The sequence below is a fragment of the Excalfactoria chinensis genome, chromosome 1 (genome assembly GCF_039878825.1).
Source record: "Excalfactoria chinensis isolate bCotChi1 chromosome 1, bCotChi1.hap2, whole genome shotgun sequence".
Classification (NCBI taxonomy): Eukaryota; Metazoa; Chordata; class Aves; order Galliformes; family Phasianidae; genus Excalfactoria; species Excalfactoria chinensis.
In genome coordinates, this window is record NC_092825.1 from 20,317,702 (window position 1) to 20,333,610 (window position 15,909).

A 15,909-nucleotide genomic window follows, 5' to 3' on the forward strand; every position below is an offset into this window, starting at 1 on the left:
TCGAACTTCAAGGAAACAAACTTCAGGCTGTTTAAGGAATTGGTGTGTGAGATCCCCTGGGAAACTGTCCTTAGGGACAGTGGATCAGAACAGGGCTGGCAGCACTTTAAAGATGCCTTTCTGAGAGTAAATTGCTCTTCATGCCCTAGGATAAGAAATCAGGCAGATGAAGCAGTAAATCAGTATGGCTGATCAGGTAGGGGATAAAAGGGTAGGTATAGGCAGCAGAAGCGGGGATGGGTTTCCTGGGAAGAATATAGAGATGCTGTGTAGATGTGCAGGGTTGGAGTCAGGAAAGCCAGGGTACAGATGGAATTGAATTTGGGGAGGGATGTGAAAAACAAGAAGGGATTCTTAAGATACAGCAGACAGAAGAGATAAGCAAAGAGCATACCCCCCTCTGATAAATGAAATGGGAGAACTGGTCTCGCCAGACATGGAGTTGCTTAATGAGTTCTTTACCTTGATCTTCATCTTCAGTCAGGGAACTACAGGATGGTGAGCTTCACATCCGTGCCTGGGAAGATAATGGGGTGGATCTTACTGGAAAAGATGCTTAGGCACATGCGAGATGAGGAGGTGATCAGAGACAGCCAGCACAGCTTCACTAGGGGCAGGTTGTGCCTGACCAGTCTGGTGGCCTATGGTGGGGTGACGACATTAATGAACAAAGGAAGGACAAATGATGTTGTCTGCTTTGATTGTGCAAGGCCTTTGAAGTGGTCCTGTGCCACATCCTTATCTCTAAATTGGAGAGATATGGATTTGAAGGTTGGACTTGGATGGTTGTAGCAAAAGGGTTGTTGTCAACAGCTCTATGTCCAGGTGGAGGCTGGTCACGAGTTGTGCCCCCCAGGGATCTGTCTTGAGGCTGGTGCTCTTCAGCACTGTTATCTGTGATGTAGACAGTGGAATCAAGTGTACCCTCAGAAAATGTTGTTGACACAACAGAAGGATCAGGGCAATGCCAGGTATGAGTACAGGATGGGAGAAGAACTTATGAGCAGCCCTGAAGAGAAGGACTTGGAGGTCCTGGTGGATGAAAAGCTGGATGTGAGCCATCAGTGTGTTCTGAAGCCTGGAAGGTCAAGAGTATGCTGGGCTACATGAAAGGCAGCAAGGCAAGAAAGATTATTGTTCCCCTCTGCTGTGCTGTTATGAGCCTCATCTCAAGTACTGTGTCCAAGCCTGGGGCCACCAGTATAGGAGAGATACGGAGCAGTTGTAGCAGGTCCAGAGGAGGGTTACAAAAGTGATCAGAGGGCTGAAGCACTGCTCCTGTGAGGGTGGGTTGAGGGAGGTGGGCTTGATCAGCTTAGAGAAGAGAAGGCTCTGGGGGACCTCATGGCCTTCCAGTACTTCAAGGAAGCTATAAGCAAAAGGCAGACTGACTTTTTACACAGTCTGATAGCATTAGGGGAAACGGGGAGAGGGAAGGGCTTTAAACTGAAGGGGGGAAAACTTAGATGTTAGGAAGAAATTTTTTTGCTCAAAGCACGGTGAGGTGCTGGAACAGGCTGCCCAGGGAGGTTGTGTGTGCCCCATTTCCGGAGGCATTTCAGGCCAGGTTGGATGGGATCCCGGGCAGCCTGATGTAGTAGTTGGCAGCTCTGCTTATGGCAGGGAGGTTGGAACTAAGTGATCTTTAAGGTCCCCTCCAACCTAATCCATTCCATGATTTTCTGATACGTGTAGTTATAAGTATTTCAAGAAGAAAGTTCCGTGTGTCTTCAAAGACTCTGGAGATCTGTGCTGAGGTCTCTTGAAATCTCCATTGTGGCTGCACTTTAAAGAGTTCCTGCAGCTTTCTGGAACTCAACTTATTCCCTACTTGAGATCCAGAGACCTTGCTAGGGAAGGAAATGGCATCATTAATGACAGCTTAATCACTGCATGCTGTCTGTTTTTGTGTTCCACCATAATCTTTTTGTTCTGACAGGGTTGTAAATGTGTGTATGGCTTCTGTATCCACTAGGTCTGATGTTAGGTGATGTTAAAGCTGAAGTACCTAAACACTCGAAGTTTGTAATGTTTTCTCTAGTGTCCTGTGATTCCCATGATTGCTCTTTTCTTCCCCCTCTCTTTCCTTCCCCAACCCAGTGCCTGCCATTAGGTCCGTCCTGGCAGGATCCAGCCCCCTGGTGATGCTTGGTGCTGTACAGGCAGTTCTGCAGCAGCAGGCTGTCTTTGCTTCAGAGTGGAAGGGAGGTATAACCCATCATTTATAAGCTGAATGCTTTTCCTCTTAATGTTACAATGGTGACTTGCATGTCAATTCTGGCTGCAGTAATTGCTGTAGAAATGAAATGTGCAGGTATTGGTACAGTGCCATTGTTGCATCTCATTAGGAATAACTTCTGCAAGGTCACCACATGCAGGCAATCACAGATGCAGGTTTGAAATAGCAAAAGGTGTTCTGCAGTTAGCTTGAACCTAACAAACAGACCAGCCATAAATGAGATTGCCTGCTGTGTGTCATCAAGGCTGTTTCTTATGTCAGATGTATTGAATACCTTGTTGAAGTGCAGCACGGTATGTGCACTGTTAGAGTATTCTGATCCAAAAGTGAAGGAGCTGACATGTCACCGACTATGGAATTCTTCAGAGGACTGGAATGTCTGTTGCAGACACACAGTGCGTGTGTGTGGGGATCAGCAGAGGTAGCAGTCTGAGTTCCAAATCAGCCCTGTAGAGCTCTGCAGTTCTGTGTTAACATTGCATGTCTCATGGTGGGTGGCAGAAGCCTTCTGAAGGATGCATCTTCGGTTAACAAAGCTGTTCTACAGGACACATTTGTTAGTGAAGTTCTGTGAATCTGCTTCATCTTCTGTCAGTAGTCCATCTGCCCAGGAGTGGAAGTTGGTCTGGAAGAAAGGAGGGTTTTTCCCCCTCAAATTTTATCAAATTCTAGCCCTTTTGGCATAGCCCCATTGCCAGCTTTTTATAGGAAGATCATTGTTTTTACCACAGGTGTTTCTGGCAGACTTAATCTGATGTTTGTAATACCGAACCTCTAGCAACTTCTTAATGCACTGATATTGTGTAGGAACCATTCTTGTAGTTATTTCTTCTACCAAACTGGAAGAGATCCGATTTCGATGTCTATACCAAGGCTTAGGCTGTTTTGGGTAGGCTGCTCTATCTTAAAATAAGTTGATTGTCTGATTTTCTGAAAACTGTGTACTCGTGGGGCTGATGATATTTTTCATAAATATTCTGTTTCTGTGCTAACAGATTGAGGCTGTTAAGTTCTCAGAGCCACTGATGTGGTTAGCTGAACATGAAGGGAAGGGATATTCATGCAGAAACTGGCAATCCGGTGTCAGCTCTGGAACGAGGAACTGCTTTCAGTCACTGGATCTTAAGTTGTATCAGTGCCATAATGAAGGATTATTGCATTTCAGAGTGTGTTATACTTCTGGAAAAATGTCACTGTCATTAGTAACCTTTTTTTTTCTGTTAATTAGTTACAGCCAGTATTAATGAGCATTTTTATTCTGTTAGCAGGCATATCATTGCATTACGCTGTCTTTATATTATCATAAAAGTGCTGTAAGTGATTACAGCTTTCTGAAAAGTGGCAAATGTTTGACCTGAGAGAAAAACTGCTGCCAGTTGTTTGAGGTGGTGACATTGAGTTGTTTGAGGCGGTGACGTTGAGTTGTTTGAGGCGGTGACGTTGAGTTGTTTGAGGCGGTGATGTTGAGCAGGTTCACCTTATTGTCAGTGATCTCAGAACAGGTGGAAAGATTTGTGGAAAAAATAGTTCAGAAACTGAAATATGTAACACTTCCAATCCGATGCTTGATTGGTGATATTGGCTGCTGGGCCTACCAGTGCTATACAAACTTGTTGTCTCAATATTTCATTTTCATTAGGATCAAAAGCAAAGCTGTGTTAAGATCTTTTTCCATTAAAACATTCTTTTGTTTCAACTGGCTCTATTTCATTAATTCAGACAATGATCACTAAGAAGGCTAATGGTTGGTTTCAGACCTACTAATGTTTTTTTTCCTAAATGTTCTTCAAAACAGATTTTCTACCCTAAGATTTGAAAAAAATGTTCTAAACTGCTGTTTTAATGTAAATTGCACTGGTGAATTTAGAATCCATAAACTCATGTACTGATCTACTCTAATACTGATTGTCATTCTTGTAAGCTTTGCTTCTCATGCAACATGCAGCACTACTTACCTAATATTTCAGGTAGGGTAAAACTATTATCTGCTAATTCAGACAGGTACATAGTTCTAATGTGACTTAGTATCTTACTGCCGCTAGACAATGTTCAAAAGTTATGTTTAAGAATGGGGAAGCAACAGTACAGGGGGGAGAATTACCCTCAGGTTTTGTGGAGTTGCTCTTCTGGCCCAATCAAACACGAATATTGAAGAATAAAAATCACAGTGTCACTGCTTCTATTCCTCAGTTCTGCCTGTAGTTGCTAAATATAGCTGCTATGTGTAAGGTTGTGCTGATGGCCCACTCCTATGATTTTAAACTGGGAATCGGTGGATTTCCTCTTAAGAGGAGAGTTGAGTGCAGAGGAGAAATCCATCCTGCTGCCCTTCCTACAAAGTTTCTGTTGTATGAATGAGTATATTTCATTAGCTGTAAATGGGCAGATTCTTTACAGTTTTGCTGTTCTGGTTTTGCCTAGCAGAGCAGACAGCCTCTTGAGAACTACATCTGGCACCCAGAGGAATTACAGAGGAAGAGTTGAAGCTTATGGGAAGGAGCTTTCCCATTCTACAGTCATCTGCACATTTATTTTTGGGTAGTAGGTAATAAGTTTAGAAAGGAAATTGTCAACTCCATTGTCAGCAGGTTTCTATTTGCAACTGTCTTTTTTTCTTTTTTTTCTTCTTTCTTTTCTTTAAGTCCTGACTTGGCAGAGGTCACTTTCATCCATTTCTCCCCTGCCCTGAAAACTGAATATTGCAAGCTCAGCAGTTTATCTTTCTTTAAGTTTTTTGCAATCAATAAACTACACCCAACTGTTACCTTTATACTGTTCATTTGGGTGGTCCAGAGGGAACACTTAACAGACGTACAACTGGTGCAGGGGGGCCTTTCTGACATGGTAGGAATGTAGGGTTTGTAATACTGAGAGTATCGCAAAGAAAATCTTTAGCTGCCGAGCCCATACTATAGCAGATGGCTGAGGGTAAGCTCTTAATGCAGTTTCTAAGAGGTATTAATAGTAATGCCCAAATCCAAACTAAAATATCCCTGTATGTTTCATGTAGCCTTCTTTCTTAAGAGGAAGAACCTAGGTGTATGGGGAAAATGGTTACTTGTATTGAAGGGCTGTATTGGAATTAGCCTGCTCAGTTTTTGAAGCTGCTGCTATCAGGTGGCCGACTAGAAAGAGATGGAAATAAATGATTTGCATTCAGGATGAGGTTTGTGTAGAATTGGCCTTAGAAGATTGCTATTTTGTAATACCAATTCCAAACTACTAGAATTTGTTTTCATTCAAGTCAATTCAAGCTCATTTTATGCTCCACAGTGCATTGGCAAATGTAGTGCTTTGAACCTGCAAAGTTGAAACTCTTGTAAGTAATGAAGTTGTAACTGTTAGCTGTAATAAATGTCATTTTAATCAAGGGTGTCCTGTATGGTGAAAGGATATCTCCATTTCCTTGTCTTCATGGTTGTGGTGTATCTGAGACTTTCTAAAACAGTGAACGGGCTATCAGATAGTAATTGATGTTCAAATAGTTGTTGATATTCACACACTGTGGAGAGAAGTTTCACATTACTAGTGTTAAACTGTTTTAACCCTTGCTATTAGCAAATGAGATAATGTAGCCTTCCTCTCTACTCCTCACCCCAAGTAATGGATTTTTATCTGGCAGCATAATGCTGTTTTCTTCATGTGCACCCTGTGGAGGTGGAGGTCACCATTTCTTCTGTAATACAACTGAGAAAAATGAAGCACAGGGGAGAAGTGAAGACTTAGGTCACGCTACTGGCTATTGGCAAAACTGAAATTAAAATAGCAGCATCCCAAACCTTTGTTGGGTGCTTTCATAATTAGGCATATCCTCTACTGTGAAAGACTTTAGCATTGTATCCCCCAGTTCAGCTTCAAATTTGGTTAAGTATCCTGCAACCATTCAATCTTCATGCTTTTTTTTCTACCTGGTAGCATACCTACTTTTGAAGATGTTGAAGTGGGAATAATTTCTTTATAGTAATTACACTATTGGGTCCATGCCAACCTCATGAAGTTCAGCAAGGCCAAATGCAAAGTCCTGCATGTGGTTGAGGCAATCTCATGCACAGATACAGGCTGGGTGCAGAATGGCTTGAGAGCAGCTCTGAGGAGAGGGATTTGGGAGTGGCAGTTTTTGAAAGATTCAGTGTGAGTTGGCAGCTTGTGCTTGCAGCCCAGAAGGCCAGATATACCCTGGGTTGTATCAAGAGAAGCATGATCAGCAGGTCAAAGAAGGTGATTCTGTCCCTCTGTGCTCTTGCAAGACCTTGAGTATTGTGTCTGCTTCTGGAGCCCCCAGCACAGAAAGGACATGGAGCTGCTGGAGCAGGTCCAGAGGAGGGCCATGAAGATGATCAGAGGGCTGGAGCACATCCCCTACAAGGACAGCCTGAGAGAGCTGGGGCTCTTCAGCCTGGATAAGAGAAGGTTTCAGGGGGACCTTATAAGTGCCTTCCAGTATCTGAAGGGGCCTACAGAAAAGCTGGGGAGGGACTTTTTATAAGGGCATGTAGCTGCAGGAGGAGGGGAAATGGCTTTAAACTGGAAGAGGGTAGATTTAGACTAGATATTAGGAAGAAATTCTTTACTGTGAGAGTGGTGAGACCTTGAAAAGGTTGTCCAGTGAGGTTGTGGATGCCCCCTCCGTGGAGGCACTCAGGGCCAGGCTGCATGGGGCAGTGAGAAACCTGGTCTAGAGGGAGGTGTCCCTGCCTGTAGCAGGTGTTGGGACTAGGTGATCTCAAACATCCCTTCCAACCCAAAGCGTTCTATGATTCTATGATTATTGATGTAAAGAAGTAAAATAAAAATCTTATTCACAATTACACAGTTGAGTTTCCTTATCTGACTGTTGTATTATTGTAACTGTTCTGTTGAAATGTAGACTGCTAAAGAAGCAACTAAAACATGCTTTTGTGGCATGGGGAAAATGAAGGGGAGCTGCATCTCTACATACCCTTGTATAAATGGATTGTGTGTGTTTTAAGGGGCAGGACTCCAGTTGTGCATACCCAGTTGCTGGCTATTATTCAAAGAGGTTTTACTTTTGTCATGGTTTTGCAATTTTGTAATTTTGCTATCAGTATTCCACATCATAACATCATGTTAAGCATAGATAATTTGGACGAATCTGCTGCTCACAGAAAGAAGACTACATGTCCCAGGGAGCACCACGGTCAGTCATTTGACCAGGACTATATAATCTCACTTCAGTGCTGGACTCGTTCTCTTGGATCCTGCCAGCCAGGGGGAGAGCCGTGTGGGAGCGTTCCAGCCGTTTCGCCTAGAGTTACAGTAGGCCTTTCGGTTTCAGGACTCACTCTCTCTTATTTTACTTGATTCGTTAGCCTTAATTCCAATTATATTGCATTATATTGTGTTATTCTGTATTCCGATATAGTATTTAGTAAAATAGTGTGCCTCCTTAGATCGTTGCCGCTGTATTTATTTTCTCTTTCTCTGTTTTCTTTTCCTTTTGGGATAGCGGCCCTGCAGGCCGTCTATACCCCTGTCATGGGTGCCGGTAGATTTTAGGCTAACCCGTGACAACTTTTAATAGCCTTTTCTCAAATTTGTTTCTATTTTGAAGGGAGTTCTTTGTTTCATGTGGCACTAAGTGGTTTTCTTATGTAAGAGACTTTCTTTTACAATTTAAACTCTTTTGTTTGTGTTCTGTAAGCATCTCAGATATTTGTTCTACCTTCAGTTGTAAAGGTCATAAGGAGAGTTCACCTGAATCATACTCTGCTAAGCAAGCTTTTTCTTTTCTAACCTGAACATGAACATTACAGATAGTAGGTGCTAAAGAAAATATTCAAGGGCTCGTGAGCGTTCCTGAGCTGGGATAATTCAGGAGATACTGAGGCTTGTTCTGCATCTGTTCTTTGATCAATGTAGCTGTTGCTTTGAAGACTCTTATTTGTGGAAGGGGTGATGCATATACCATTGAGCGTCTGTAAAGAACTTCTATAGATCTAACATGTTTTTAAAGCTGCCTATTTTCCTTTTTATAAATTAAGGTTGGAATTCTAACTGTCCCTTGAAGGCATTGACATATTTTCAAAGTAGATATGAGGATCTCCTTCTGTGAGAGCCTGCATTAATATGAAACTAAGCATGTATCCTCTGGAAGAATGTTAGTATTTAGAAAGGGAAATTGTTCGTTAATGCTGAGGAAAGAGGACCTGAGTGCAGGAGAACAATAGCTGGTAGCAGAGGCGAAAATGTTGGCTCAGAGCAGCTGGTTCACTGTATAGCTGGATGGGCTGTAGTACAAGGCAAAATGGATTTGAGCCACAGCTATCTCCCTCAGGCTGCATGAAACTCCTGATTCTTGCCTTCAGCTTATAACGCCAACTTACAATTTCTGTGCAGGAGTATGAAATGTTCTTTTGGGAACCAACTAATGTACGTATCTGTGTAATGTTTTGTTATTTATATATTTATATGTACTGTATAAATGTATATATTATATATTTATTTACAATACCTCCGTAGTCTTGGTATTCTGTATTGATTTCAAGTGTCTCAAAAGAGACTTAAATGTTTAATTTCAAAATTCCCCTGAACTTTGACCACTGTATGGCCTTGCTGTTTGGTTGTCTGGTGAACCAAAACTGAAAGGTAAATGTCTGCCTTCTGCAGTGAGCAGTAATACAGGGACCGATTGGAGAAAGGTCTGTGTACAGCATGCTTTCATTTGTTCTGAAAATAACAATGCACAGTTTTGACTACAGAACACAAATAACTGTTTTGTTGTGTGCCTGCTGCTTGCTGACAGGCCAAGGTTTCAGTGGAGTTGAGATGCAGGCCACAGCAGAGTAAGCCAGTAATAAGGCTGTGCAGGCAAACAGGAAGTGTCAGTGTTTTGGTGGCTCAGCAGTGGAAACTCCAGGTTGTACGTCATCTGGTACATCAGCTGCTCATCTGAGATGGACCGGCCTGTGTGGTGTGGTTGTGGTTATGTCATCCCTCTGGAAGGCTGAAATCTTGCATGTGTTGCTTAAATGTACGTTGTAGGATATAAAAGGTATCCTTACTGTGTCTGGTAAAAGCATACTTTGTTTTTTTGCTGTTTACTTGGGTTTTGTACGCTACGTTGCTTACCCGCAGCTTGAGTCTTCGGTGACCCACAGCTGGACAGTGAAGGTATAGGAAGCCACCAGCTGGCTCTGGCTGAACTCGCAGGTTCTGGGAAGTACAAGAAGCTGAAAGATGCTCAGATAACTGAGTTATCTGTAATTGGCTGACCAAGTATTATAAGTGAAGGATCTGCTGTCAAATTCCAGAAGTTCACTATTTATTTCTATGGGAAATGGGTGTAAAATCATGTCTGTAGCATCTGAAGTTGACTTTTTGCAATAAACAATTGCCTTCAGAAGTAACTTTATAAGTATTTCCTTAAGTGTGTTTTTACTAGCTCTGATAGCTTTGAAAGTTTAAATAATTGCCTTTTACCCAGATTGCACAGAACATAGTATCCAAATCCCCAGTGAGTGAATGTTCTCAAGCGTAAGATGCATTTCTGAAGCTTCAGGAGACAGCCCGTTGCTGTAAATTCTAAATCAATCTCAGAGCTGCATAAATCTACTTTACTAAAATTTAATGCCTTAGTCTAAATATTGTAGATCTCTGGAAAGGTATTTTTGTATACAGAGAAGTCCATATGTGGACTATCAAGGTGATATCACACACAGTTATTCTATGAGGCGTAGGAACCTTAAGTAGCCTGACCCATGGCTTTTAAGGAATAGACTAAAAAGGCAGTCAGACTGCATCTGTTTTACTTGTCCCATCATCCTCTTCGTAAGAACTGCAGAAGTAAGTTGATGCTGATAGTTGTGAATATTAAAGATTTTAGAGGCCTCAACTCTTTGCTGCATGAAGTGGACCTAAACCATCGTAGTAGTTCCGTGTGCTTGAGAAGTGGATCGAGTGCTGTCCTGCGCTGATGAACACAGCAGGCTTCTTTCTGAACTTAGCTGAGGTGAAGTTCCTAGTGTTGCTGTGGAAGAGCCAGGAGGTGTTTTCATCTAGAGTAGCAAATGCCTCTCCTAATGACAGTGTAGAAATTACGTACTTGCATGTCATCTAAGTGGCCTAAGTAGAGATCATCTTCAGAGAGAGGCTCATTCAGTTCATTTAGAAGAGTAGCTGGGGGAATTTGCAGAGCATGCTGTCTGTAGGATTACTCAGCGATGAGTGTGTTCACCCTGGAAGTGGGATATGAGCTCTTCCTAGCATGAAGGGAACACACTGATCTCACATGGCAGGGGACATTCACGGTGCCAAGAAAACAGCAACATTTGCTCTTAAAACAAGAAATGGAACTGCCAGGGAGTACGAGCAGAGCTGTGTCCTGTGTGGCACCAAGGGCCTTCCGCTGAGAAGGGAGGAGGTTCCAGCAGCTGCTCTGTGCAGCAGGTGTTATTTATACTTTGTGTTAAGAGTGATGAAATAACGTGTGAGCCATGTGGAGCATAACGCTTCTGGAAGCTCCAGCTATTTCTGTCACTAAAGATGAGCTAATTACAGATTGACATGAAGGTATTGCCACAGTCTAACTCCAGTTTTGTTCACTTTGAATAACATGAGCTTATTAAGGTGCTGACATTTAAATGTGTAATGGCTTAACCATTACTTTTTGGAGGTAAACTAAGATTTCAAGCAAAGTTTCTGATTGTTTCTTTTTTCCTGCGTAGTGCTCGTACCCTGGGGAAAGATATGTCAAACATTGACTTCTATCTAATTGCCAGATTTTCTGTAGATTTCTTGTACTCTGTTTGATTTCTTGTAGTTAGCTACCCTGCATTCTGCCTTCTACTTCTTTCTCTTTCATGATTCTTAGTGAGTTTCTTCTCCTTTTTCATGACTCGATTAACACTTGGCTAGTAGTGATTTCCTCAGTAGTGAAGCTTCCTGTCCTTGCCGTGGTCAAGACTAAGTTACACCTCACTAAGTATTTTCCACTTTGAAGTGGTACTTGACTTAGCACATCTCTGTTCTGGAACGCTGCCATCTGGGGAAGCTTGTCACTTCCCACTGTATTAAGGGCAATGAATAGCAGCAGATCTTTATTCTTAAACAGGTGCTCTAGAAGCAAACTGAATGCTGCCTCATTGATCTGGCATCAAAAAAGAAATGAGTGGCATGGGCACATCTGGCATTACCTGGTCAAGCTTCAGTGTGTTGGGTTAGGTATAGTAGGGGTTGCCACCAAAGTAGGTCTTAAGATCTCTTCAGGTACATGCTCACCAGTCACCAGTAGTGTTACTGATCAGGATGACTTCTTCAGATGCCTATTTTGGGGAGGGGGGTGGAACCCAAACATTTCTGTTGTAGGTTTTGGATTGCATGCAACGAGCTGTGTCTGAATTGCAAAGTTCGCTATAGCACTTCTCATGGAAATCCTAAAGGAGCTATTTGTGTGCACTATGACTCGAGCTGGAAGTCTTTTGTGTAGCCTCCTGCGGAAGCTAAGGGTGTCACACCAGCACTCTTTTCCAAGAAGTTACTGTGCTTGGAAACAAACCACAGCCAGTTGTGTTCTTGCATTATAGGGTAAGGTTGTCTTTCAGTTTTATTTGCAGGATGCTTCCAGGAGCTGAGAAGGGGAGCTAAGGAAGGCAAATCTGTCACATAGGATTTAATTAATTCTTTATATGTAGGTCTTCACTTTGATTTTCTGATTCAAGATTTTTCTAATAGATGTTTTCAGTAGTATTGTTAACATGTAACACAGCAATGCTGAATCTTTAGGATACATTATAGTTAGTTGCATTTTTACAGGCACTAAAATGGGAGTGATTGAGTGCTGAAACAAGCTCCCCCAGAGATAATTAACTTCAAGCTTAACTGGACAAGACCTTGAGCAACTTGAGGCTTTGTAATTACCGTTGCTGTGAGCTGGAGGCTGGACTGGAAGACATGCAGAGGTCACAGGCAGCCAAACTTTCCCCGTGGTTCTTTGATGTGTGCAGCACTAGCAGTTGTTAGCTGTACGTGAAGACTTGGAGATTGGTAGCTCAACAGGGGATTCTGAAGAGCTACCTTGTGTGATGGTTCTGTCTTGTTATCTGATGTGCTGCTGGCTGTTGGCTTGATTTACAGTTTTTGAGGCACACTGAGTTACTCTGAGTCATTAATTTGACAGGCTGCTGCAGCAAGTGTTCATACCAGGAGCTGATCAAAGTGCACAGATAGCTGGTGCCCAGCTGGAAGCCCTCAGTGGCTGGTATGATCACATTCTGCAGGTGTGCAGTGACTAGTTGTGGCCTTCTTTTGCAGGCAGAAGGGGCTTTTATGAGCCTTGTGCAGGTACCGCATATCCTACTGCGTGTCCAGGGATGAGACCAGCTCTGCCAGAAAGACAGTGTACAGCTGACACCACCAGGGTTACTGCTTCAGAGCTAATTAGTTGTTGGGGTGTGACAGCTCTCTGGAATCAATGGCATGTCCTCCTGCAGAGTGTTGGCTGTGGAATAAATAAAGGGAACCGAGGAAGGTTGACACTCTTCTCACGTGCATTCAGTTGGTCAGTGAACTTCTTGTTTCTTGTGCACCTTTATAAAATATGCAGGTATATAAAAAGGACAGAGTCCTCACCAAAAGTGTTGAGCACAGCAGTAGTATCAGCTTCGGAGTCTTTCTACTAGAAATAGAGTAGTAACTTCGGGTATTAAGTAACAGATGATTGCTGAAACTCAGAAAAAACACACCACAGTAATTACTTTGAGGATTTAGTGGCACTCCCATTTGGTTCTATCTGTGAAGTCAGTGGCATGTCTTGCTGTGAAGAAATATTTATGTACAGCTTTAAAGAACCCATACTTTAAAATGCAACATTATCTGCAAAATGTAAAATTATGTACAAAACTGAGCTGTATTAATTGGCTTCAACAGGCATTGAATGTGAATGAAGAAAATGCTGTTGAATGCTTAAATTGCAGTATTTGCATAAATATTTTCAGGTGCTGCAGTTCTGCAGTTAGAATTGAAAAGGTACCGATTTGTGAGGCTTGGATTCATAACGAGTGCCAGTGGATGAAAGAGTAGAGACTGAAGTAAAATGAGTTGGATTTTGTTGTCTTTATACTATCTAAAATACAGCTTGCTTTTTTTTTTTCTGTGTTATTCAAATAATTAAAAAAAAATTATAATAATGTAATTAATGACTGTTTCAACATGTGAAAACCTCACTGCTGTCTGTCAACATTAGGAATTTGCACAACACTAATTTTGGTAAAGTTTAAATGTAATTTAATTCTAGACTTGGTAGGCCCCAAAAGAACACCTTCATTAGGTTGAGTGAAATAGTTCTCTAGCTTGCAAATTAAGCTCTAATCCTAGAGTTTGCATGAGTAAATTAAACAGATTGTGATTGTACAGAATGACAAGTCCAGCGGAGGGCCACAAAGATGGTGAAGGGCCTGGACCATCTCCCCTACGAGGAGAGACTTAGGGAACTGGGTCTGTTTAGCCTTGAGAAAAGAAGGCTGAGAGGGGACTTGATCCAGGTTTATAAATACCTGGGGTGTGGGAGCTATAGTGGCGAGGCTGGTCTCTTTTCAGTAGTGCGTGGGGACAGGACTAGGGGCAACGGGCTGAAACTCCAGCATAGGAAGTTCCGCACGAATGTGCGCAAGAACTTCTTTACGGTGAGGGTGACGGAGCACTGGAACAGGCTGCCCAGGGAGGTGGTGGAGTCTCCTTCTCTGGAGATATTCAAGACACACCTGGACGCCTACCTGTGCGACGTGGTGTAGGGAGCCTGCTTTGGCAGGGGGGTTGGACTCGATGATCTCTAGAGGTCCCTTCCAACCCCTATAATTCTGTGATTCTGTGATTCTGTGACAAGGCACTGTTTTTGTGTAATACCCCGTCTGTTAACAGGGGCTTGCTGATTCAAGGTTTTATATGCAGATCTTGTGGAGTCACTACAGGTAGATTCACCAAGATAATCCAGCTGGTGCTTTTGCTGCTGGATGGAATAGAAAGCGATGTCATGAACCCTTTTCTGTTACACATTGTTCTTCTGTGCTTTGAATCAAGGTGCATAAATTGCTGCCAAAACCCCCTGTTTCCCCAGGTGGTCTCGTTGGGAGGAGGCTACTGGAGTCAGATGTGTTTGGGAGGTTTGGGAAGGCTTCTTGTAGGGACAGTGCGATAATTCCTTTGATGGAATGTGATGCCTTCTTGATCACAGCTGTAGAGTGGCCCACTTGCACTCCTCTTTGTTATTTTCAGCCTCTAACACTATCAGTTAAAAAAATCAGGTGAAGTTTTAGAAATGGGAGAAAAGGCTGTTGGACCTGAACAAAATCTGTCCAGCTGTGCCCAAAATGAAGCCTTTGTCAGTTGCAGTATAAGGTGAAAGTAACATCTGTTACACCTGCGACGTGGTTTGGTGCAGCATCATGGCTAATTCAAGGCTCCCTTTTCCTCATCTGGCAAGTTGTGATTAATTTATATAACTCTGTAGGTTCTGGGGAAAGAAGCCTTGCTTTACATCCAAGATGGTGGCTAGAAAGTGATTAATTTTCCAGGTGGATATCAGAATGGTGGGAAGTCGATCTTATTATGTACTTCTGAAGAAGTGGTTGTGGAGAGGAACAGAATTATGTTTTGACTTGTGTAAATTACGTCACCGTTCTTTGCCAAAGGTTATGAAGCTTCCCAAGCGAGTAGCTGTCAGTTTGGCTAATTATTTTGACTCTATCTGAACGAAACTGAAAGCTTTTTGATGAGAAAATCCCATGAAGATGAATGGATTCTGTCAGTTGTTGTAAACCAGCTGAGAAGTGTGACATAGACGATGCTGATACTTAGGTGTCAACAGATACTGATGCAGCACAAGATGTGCATTCTGGATAAGCCAGCTGTTTTGGCAAGTAGTTAGTGTTGATGAAGGTGAAGTAACACTCGTTAGAGCAGATAAGGAAAACCTAATTAGAACCTGTTACTCAAGGTGGATACTGGGAAAAAATTCTTCTCTGAAAGAATAGTCAGGTGCTGGAATGGGCTGCCCAGGGAGATGGGGGAGTCACCATCCATGGGGGTGTTCAAGAAACATATAGATGGTGTACAAAGGGACATGATTTAGTGGGAAATACTGGTGGTATGTGGATGGTTGAACTGAATGATTTTGGAGGTCTTTTCCAATCTTGGCAGTTTTATGATTCAGACCAGATACCATCTTCCAGGAGAGTTCTGGGAACTGAAATAGATACATGAAAACATCAGCTTACTGTCCCTTAGTTGGAAAGAAATAAACCACTTTGATTTACAGGGAAAGTAGGAAGCAATATTACTGTGATGTTTTGTTGAGCATGCTAAGAAACTAGGTGCATACATTATAAGACTCATCCCTAATATAAGAAGGATATATGTAGTAGGATGCATGTGAAAGTCAAGAGTAATGAAAGCAGAGATTGATATTTCTGCTATTAATTTTTTGTTGTTACAAAACCAACTTAATGCTACAAAAAAGAGTAGAGTAAATGCTATGATGCTATAGAGTCAACTAAGGAACCACTGGCACTCTCTCCTGGTATTAGAACTAGGAGGGACAGTCAACTAAAACTAGCAGGTGGAAATCCTTTTAAATCAGAGGAGCTGGTTCTTCACAAAGTACAGAAGTGAACAGTGAAATATAGTCCTATACACCATTGCAATGCCCAGAAATTCAC

The 15,909-nt window shown here is 42.3% G+C and overlaps 1 protein-coding gene across 1 annotated transcript in view; it reads left to right on the forward strand.

Moving 5' to 3' along the window:
• WASL (WASP like actin nucleation promoting factor) overlaps window positions 1-15,909 on the forward strand; it is a 48,063-nt gene that overhangs the window by 11,313 nt on the left and 20,841 nt on the right. The window lies entirely within an intron of this gene.